We start from the raw sequence: 8830 nt of genomic DNA on the forward strand, positions 1-8830 counted from the left end.
AAAGTGGACCAGGTGATCCCAGGCAGAGGCCTGTGCCTCTCTGTGCAGTGGGTGGTGGGGGATCACGACACTGACCTCCCTGGGATTCCTCTGAGAGGGGGGCTCAGTGCCAGACCTGTCTGAGTGGGCTCTGGGTACGTGGGTGTCACTGTTCCCTCACCATTCAACAGACATTTATTGAGCACCTAGTATGTGCCAGGCACTGTGCCAGGCGTTAAGCTACGCCTTCATTAGTAGAACAAAAATCGCTGCCTCACGGAACTGACCTTTGGTTTGGGGAGATAATCAATAGACAAATAAACACAAATACATATAACTTTATGTCAGGTGGGGATAATGCCATGGGAAAAAAGAAAGCAGGGGAGGGATTAGAGGTGGCTTGGACACTGGCTTATGTCCAGGAGTGAGAAGATGTTGTAGGGGGCAACCCTGGAGTAGAGACTTAATGAGGGAGCCATGCTGAATCTGGGGGAAGAGCATGCCCCCAGGACACAGCAAGTGCAAAGGTCCTGAGGCAGGAGTGTTTCAGTGAGCGGAGGGAAGAGTGGAGGGGCCAGTGAGGGACCGGGGGGTGGGGGTGGGGGGACAGCGATCCTGCAGGGCCTTGTGGACCATGGGAGGACTTTGGCTTTTACTCTGAGGCCAGAGCCATGAGAGCACTTTGAGCAGAGAAGGGATGGGGGCTCTGGGGTTGATAGAAACTTCTGGCTTCATTGTGGGTAACAGAGGAGTGGGGAGTGAGGGTCTGTGCTGGGAGGCCCTGGGGAGGGGATTGCAATAGTCCAGCTGGGTCCCATACGGTAGCCACGAGCCACTAGCTTATCCGAATTGAGATGAGCTGTGAGTAAAATGACCACACCAAATACTGAGGGCTTATTGCGAACCAAAAAAAAAAAAAAAAAAAAAAATCATCCTTAAAAAAAAAGATTATTTATTTATTTATTCATGAGAGACACAGAGAGCGAGAGAGAGGCAGAGACAAAGGCAGAGGGAGAAGCAGGCTCCATGCAGGGAGCCCGACATGGGACTCCATCCCGGGTTTCCAGGATCAGGCCCTGGGCTGAAGGCAGCGCTAAACCGCTGAGCCCCCCGGGCTGCCCTCATTTTTTATATCGATTCCATGTTGGGATGATAACATTTGGGCAGCCCTGGTGGCTCAGCGGTTTAGCGTCGCCTTCAGCCCGGGGCGTGATCCTGGAGACCTAGGATCGAGTCCCGTGTCAGGCTCCCTGCATGGAGCCTGCTTCTCCCTCTGCCTGTGTCTCTGCCTCTCTCTCTCTCTCTCTCTGTGTCTCTATGAATAAATAAATAAAATTAAAAAAAAAATTAAAAAACGATTTTGCATATGTTGGGTTAAGTAAATGCGTTTCACCTTTTTTTTCTTTTTTTGTGCTTTTCTTCACGTGAGGCCAGGATGTCTTCTGCTGCGTACGTAGCTCGTGTTCTTTCTGGGATGGCGCGGGCAGGAGTCAGTGGTGGCCCCAGCGGGGAGGGGGGAATTGGATGGGCCTTGGATCTAGTTTCCACGGATGCTCTTATTCCTTTTGACATTGTCAGCTTTACCCGTGACGTCATAGGGTGCCCCTTCCCTCCTGGAGGATCCATTTTGCAGCCCAGAAAACTGAGGCTTGGGGCCGTTGCCTCAGGGGGTTGCAGTGGGCAAGGCTTATCTTCTCCACCCAGCAAAGGCAGGCTGGGGACAAGGTCCCCTGATCTTGTTTTGTCAGCCTTCTTATCTGGCCAGCCACGTCAATGGCTCCCTGGGGAGCCGGCCTGGGGCCCTGTCCTTCTGTCTCCAGCCTGGGATCCCGCCCACTTGGGCTTAGTCAGTATTTGTTAGATGGAAACTGGCCTGGGCCCCTGTGGCGGACCCTTGTCCCATCCTCCCCGGCAGAGACCTTGGAGCCCAGGGGCTGGCTGGAGCGGTTCCCGGTTCCCTCGGTGAGGCCAAAGCAGGTTTCTGACCCTCCCGCCCCCCTTATCTGTGAGGGGAGGCCTAGGTGCTGCAATATTTACTCATGGACCTGACCTCAGGGTGTGGCTTCCTGTGCCCGCCTGGCAGGCGAGGTCTGGGCTCGGTCCTGGGGAGGCTGTCCTTGGGGAGAAAGGACCCCAGATGCCCTGCAGTCCTCACCCCGGGGAGAGCACCTGAGCTGCCCTGTGGGGCGGGACGAGTGCATTGGAGGAGAGAGCGGCCAGCCTTTGCACAGGCCCTTCCCTCTGCCAGGATCCCCTGCCCACCCCCCCTTCTCTCTCGCTCGCCTAGTCCACCCAGGGTTTTTCCAAGTCCTTCAACCATTAGACAAATATTTATTGAGCACCAACTACCTGTCGGACCGTGCATCCCTTTCCTTGTGGGGTGTAATCCTGTTGGAGGGAGAGCAATGCTAATCGAAAAACTGATAGAGCATATCACGTCGCGGAGAGATAACTGCTATAAAAAAAATAAAGGAGGGCCAGAGGGTAGAAGTGACGGGGGTTGTTGCTCTTTTAGCTAGGGAGGTCAGGAAGGGCCTTTCTGAAGAGACATGTGAGCTGAGACCTGAAGGAGATGAAGGAGATGACGCAGGGTCTGGGGACATCTGGGGGAAGGGTGTTTGGGGCAGCAGACACAGCAAGTAAAAAGGCCCTGAGGCAGGAAGGTCTTTGGTGAGTGTGAGGACAGCAAGGTGGCTGAGTGACGGAGGGGGCAGGGGGAAGAGGTTTACAGAGGGAGCAGGGGATCTGGGAAGTAGGACTTTGGGTTCAAGATGGCCCTTTGTAGGGGAGTGGGGTGATGGTAAGGCCCAGCTTAGGGTAAGAGAGCCAACGAGCCACAGAAGAGAAGGATCTAGGTCTGGAAGGAGGGGTTGTGGGGGGCTGAGTTGGTAAGTGTGAGAAGCTGGGCTTTTCTGGAGTTAGGGAGGATGGAGGGGAGCAGAGAGAGAAGGTCAGGTTCTCTGGGGGCCCCCAAAGGTCCAGAAGGCCCTGAGCAGGAACCTGGCTAGATATCCTGTCTTTCTCGAGCCTCATTTTATCCAGCAGGAATATGGGAAGGGGGTAGATTTGGATTTAGAGTTATGTAAAAACAATTTAAAAACTTTTTTAAAAAAGATTTTATTTATTTGAGAGAGACAGCGTGGGCATGAGCATGGGGGTGGGGGGAGGCAGACGGAGAAGCAGATGTGGGGCTCGATCCCAGGACCCTTAGATCGTGACCTGACCCAAAGGCAAATGTGCAATCACCTGAGAGCCACCCAAGTGCCCCACTTTAAAAAAAAAAAACAAACTTTATTTTGGAAAATTTCCAAATTCCACACATTTCCCAGCTCCCTCCAATCTTGCTTCTCTTTCCCTAGCTACCCCTGACCTATAGTATTTGAAAGCAACTTCTAAGTCTCTTATCGTCTTACTCATAGATGCCTCAGCCTATATCCCTAAAAGATAGGGACTCATTAAGAAAACCACACAATGTCATATTTTTACCTAACACGTGAAAATGTTAACAAAAAACACTTCCTTAATATCTTCAAATACCTAGTCAGTATTCAGATTTCCAGTCTCATAAACATCATCTCATTCTTAGCTTCACTGGGGCATAGTTTTCTTTCTTTTTTTTCTTCTTCTTTTATTTAGGGATTTCTTTTTTAAGTAATCTCTACACCCCACGTGGGGCTTGAACTCACGACCCCGAGATCAAGGTGGCACGCTCGACCAACTGAGCCAGCCAGGTGCCCCTGGGGCATGATTTTCATAGCACAGAGTTCATTTTCCGCAGCCACCACCAGATCTCGTTTTAGAGCACCTTCGACACCCCCGAAAGTTTCCTCGTGCCAGGACCCCAAAAGGGCTCGATGTTTTTGAAATGCCGACTCCAGCAGCGGGATGCTTTCCACAAGCTAAATCTTCCATGCCACCCCAGGGAGGTTAGCAGATAAAGGAGGCCCGCGGGGCCGGCAGGGGCTACACCTCTGCAGCAGGCCGCCAGACGGACTCTTTCAGAGGGCAGTGCCCCCTGCCTACAAAGGGGTTGAGTTCGGGAGGGAAGGGTTTTCCCCATGAATCATAATCAGTCTTGGTCATGGGCCAGCCCATTTCCTTCCCCAGACAGCCACTTCCTCGTTTGTGTGATGAGGAGCCACAGCCCTGAGAATTGAGTGGTGCTGGGGACTCTGAGGAAGGGAGTGGGGGTCCGCAGTGATCCTTGGGGGTGCAGAGCTTGGGTGGAGAGGATGAAGGAGTCCGGGGACTCCTAGTCCCCACCGAGGACACTGGTCTCTTCCAAATCGGGCTGCTCAACACAGTGCCTGGAGTTCCAACCTTAGCGATCTCTCTCTCTCTCTCTCTCTCTCCTCTCTCTCTCTCTCTCTCCTGTGAGCGGTGCCCTCTCCAAAGGCAGAGCCCTCTCTCTGCTTGGACACATGGACCCCAACACGGTCGTGGCCCTGGGTGACATTTGGTCCTTGACGGATCAGAATGAATAGGAGAGAGAGCCGGGTGTTAGGCTCTGATGCCTGTTTTCTTTTTTAAAGATTTTATTGATTTATTCATCAGAGAGAGAGAGAGAGAGAGAGAGAGAGAGAGAGAGGCAGAGACACAGGCAGAGGGAGAAGCAGGTTCCATGCAGGGAGCCGGAGGTGGGACTTGATCCTGGGTCTCCAGGATCACGCCCTGGGCAGAAGGCGGCACTAAACCACTGAGCCACCAGGGCTACCCTCTTTTTCTTTTTTTAAAAAAGATTTTATTTATTTATTCATGAGAGACACAGAGAGGCAGAGACACAGGCAGAGGGAGAAGCAGGCTCCCCACAGTGAGCCTGATGCGGGACTCGATCCCGGGACCCCAGAATCACGCCCTGAGCCCAAGGCAGGCGCTAAACCTCTGAGCCACCCAGGTGGCCCTGCCTCAGTTTTCTTATCTGTAAAATGGGAACGCTCAGAGCGCTGCCCCCACAGAACCGTTGTGAGGATCAGATAAGTTGAGAAACGTGAAGCGCTCAGCGCAGTGGCCAGGTTACGTCGCCTCCCCCTAGACCGCCAGCTTCCTGAGAGTCGGGGCCTGTCCTTCTCTTCATGTCTCTGGAGTCCAGGCTTCGTTCAACAGAGCTTGGTGTCCAGTAGCTGCTCAGTGAACGTTTGTCGACGAATGAGTGGAGGTGGCAGGGTACAGCAAGGGAGGATATGGAGATAACGAGTCTGCCCACGTGTCACTTATTCCACACACGTTCCTTGATCCCTTGCCCTGGGCCTGCCCTGCTGGGTGGTGCTGGGACCCATCTGTGACCGTGGGGTGGCCTTGGCCCAGCCCTTCCAGGGCTTACAGTCCAGTGGTGAGAGAAATCTCTAGACAGTGACCACCCAGAGTGGGCAGAGCTGAGGTCGAGGAACTCAGGAGAAGGACCTGACCCAGCTTGAGGGTCAGGGGGGGCTTCCTGGAGGAGGAGGTGTCTGCGCTGACGACCTGGAAGACCAACGGGGGTGGGGCCGGCAGGGTGGAGTGCTGTGCCTGTGGGCATGCCCAGAGCATGGGGAGCAGAGTGGGAAAGGCCTGGAAGCAGTTCAGGGGATGATAGACTGCAGACCACAGGGTGGGGGTGAGCGTCAGGGGTTGCTGAGAGGGAGGCTGAGGGGCCTCCAGGAGCCAGACCTCCCAGGGATTTGCAGGCTATGATGAGAACCTGGATTTTAAGGGCACTTGAAGAGCCATGGGTGGTTCCAAGCAGGGAGGAGGCACTATTGAGTTTGGGATTTAGAAAGATCCCTTGGGCTGTCTTATGGTGGGAGGATGGGAGGGGGCAGGAGACCAGGTAGGAGGCTGGGGAGGTGATGAGGAGAGACGTCCTGGCCCAGGGCTGGGCTGTTGAGATCCCAAGCTCAGGAGGCCTAGGAGGTAGGTTCTGGTGTTTGCCCCCCTTTGAGGGAAGGAGGCACCCAGGTTTTGGGCCTGGACAGCTGGGTGCATCCTCTGAGCTCTCAGAAGGGTACACAAAGGGGCGGAGGCTGGGGACAGGTGCCCTGGGGTGGGGTGCAGAGGCGCTCGGAGCAGCCAGGGCGCGTCTGTTGGCTGTGTGGTCCTCTGCTGCCCCCTGCTGGCTCTGCGTTGACGAGTGGTGCTTGCAAGTCTGGCAGAAAGGACGGACCCAATGAACCCAAACTCCAACCAGTGATAAAAGATGACATTTCTGGGGCGACCATGCTGCAGGGTGCACCCATGTTCACTACCACCCCCCCGCCCCCGGGTCTCTAGCTGCCTCCTGCCAACTCACCGAAGTGAATTTCAAGACTGACCTCTCAAGCCTGCCCTCTTCTTCCTTCCCTCCTCCCTCCCTTCTCTTCCTCAGTTTTATTGAGATATAATTCACATACCAGACAATCCACCCGTTTAAAGTGTACAAATCCAGTGTTCTTAATATGTTCATAGGGCCACACAACCATCCACATGATCGATTTTAGAACATTTCCATCACCCTGAAAAGAACCCCTATACCCCTTAGCAGTCACTCCTAGCCACCCATCCCTCCAGCTCCTGGCGACCACTCAGTACTTCGGTCCTTCGGTCCTTATCCGAAGGCCAGATTATATTCCATTGTCTGGATACACCATGTTTTGTTTGTTCCTCTGCTGATGGATATTTGGGTTGTTTTCACTTTTGGGCTATTATGAACAGTGCCGCGAGCATCTGGGTACAAGTTTTCATGTGGACGTGTTTTCACTCCTTGCAAACCTAGTCCTCTTGCATTGTGAATGCAATGCCACTGCATCCCATCAGCAAACCAGACACCAGCGGGGGTCCCCCATTCCAGCTCCCCAGCTTTCTTGGCACCTGTTCATTCTTCTTCATAACATTACTCCCCTGCGAATTATGTTTGGTGCCATTTGTTGTCAGTTCTCTGAGGATAGGGATATCTGTTGTTGTTTTTAAAAGATTTTATTTATTTATTCATGAAAGACACACAGAGAGAGACAGAGACACAGGCAGAGGGAGAAGCAGGCTCCCTGCAGGAAGCCTGTTGCAGGACTCAATCCCAGGACCCCGGGATCATGACTTGAGCCAAAGGCAGATGCTCAACCACTGAGCCACCCAGGCATCCTGGGATCTCTGCTTTCTTCTCGGCTATCTCATCAGAGCCTAGAAAAACTGCACACAGCAGGTGATCAATAAAATGTTCGTTGAGCTGATGAACGAAACTTTTGACACACTCTTCTCCCTCATCCCTTACATCTAACCCAGGGCCAAATTCTGCCAATGTTTTATTCTAAATATCTCTTGGCTCTATGCATTTCTTCCACCAGCGAGGCCTGCCACCCTGGTCCAGCACCTGCTGAATGAATGAATGAGTCACTGGATGAAGATGTGGATGGGTCTTCCTAGGAAGTTCTCTCAGGAAAGCATGGTGGTGGAGAATGTGGCCTCTGGTGTGAATCCTGATGGGGTATCGATTGGGCTGTTCATACATATCGGTTTTCCCTATTCTGAATACACGGTAGCATTGCACCTGCCAGCGCTCTTGACATTAGGTTGTATCATGTACCCTCCTTTGGCCAACGAGCTGTGAGTGGGAGTGTCACTTCTGGGTGAAAGCCTTTAAAAGTCTGCTTTGCCGTGTCCCCTCCCTTTTCCGGCACAGTGACAGACTGTGAGAGCCTGGTTCCTGAATGAGGAGATGTGAAGCCGAGCTCTCCTGACTCTGGGCATGCCCTCCGCATTGAGACCACCGTGAAGCACGAGCAAGAAATAAACCACCGTCGCTATTTTAAGGCTCGGAGATGGTGGGGTTGTTTGTTACTGCAGCCTAACCCAGCTCATCCTGACCCCAACACTGGCCTTTCTTTATACATGGTGTGTGACCTTGGGACAGTCACTTCCCTCCTCTGGGCCTCCATTTCTCCATCTGCAAAATGGGAATAGACAGTCCCAGCCTCCCAAGGCTATTCTGAGAATTTGAGAAGTTCAGACAAGTAAAGACACAGAGGCCCGGCTCTGTTTACTGGAGCTGTTGCTACCGTCATGCTTACGTCTGGTTTTGTAGCGGTGAAGAAGACCTCACTGGTGACCCCAGTGCTCTCCCTTTAAGGATGTGATTTGAGGACTGTGTGACGCTATAATTTATGCTCGCATCCCATTGGCCAGGAATTAGTCACATGGCCGCATCGAGCTGCAGGGCATTCTGGGAAATGTAGTTTTTAATGCTCAGCAGGAAATGTAGTTTTTATACACTTGGTTCAAAACCCTATTACTGAGGAAAAGGAGAGGACAGATATTGGGGTTTGACAGAGGTTGCTAGAAAAGAGGAGAGGAAGGCAGGCATGGGGTCCCCCCACATACTCTGCACCTGACAGCCAGTGCTGGGGCTGACCCTGCTGTGACCTGGTCAGCAGTAGGGGATCAGGGGCCCAGAGGATCGGGGTGTCCTGAGAGGTCTGGGGATGGAGAAATCCTTACCCGGGGAGTATTTGCATACTGAGTCAGGAAGAGACGCAACTTCCCTTCCAGCGAATTCTTTCTCATCCTCTATGTTAACTTCCCGCGGCTGCTGTAACCAACTGGCATAAATGTAGTGGTTTCAAATAATAGGAATTTATTCGCTTACAGTTCTGGAGGTCAGAAGTCTGAAATGGGTCTCACTGGGTCAAAACCAAGGTGGTGGCGGGGCTGGGTTGCTTTCTGGAGGTTCTAGGGGAGAATCTGTGTTCTTGCGATTGTGTTCAGAGTTTCTGGGTTCTGCTGGTGGCCTCTTTTTGGCGGCCACACCAGCAAGGGTCCCAGGAAATCTTTCTCCCATCACGTCCCTCTGACTCTGTGGGGCCTTGGCTTCTGGGCCCTTCCTCCATCTTCAAAGGCCTGTATCACT

Source organism: Vulpes lagopus, chromosome 2 (genome assembly GCF_018345385.1).
Source record: "Vulpes lagopus strain Blue_001 chromosome 2, ASM1834538v1, whole genome shotgun sequence".
NCBI lineage: Eukaryota > Metazoa > Chordata > Mammalia > Carnivora > Canidae > Vulpes > Vulpes lagopus.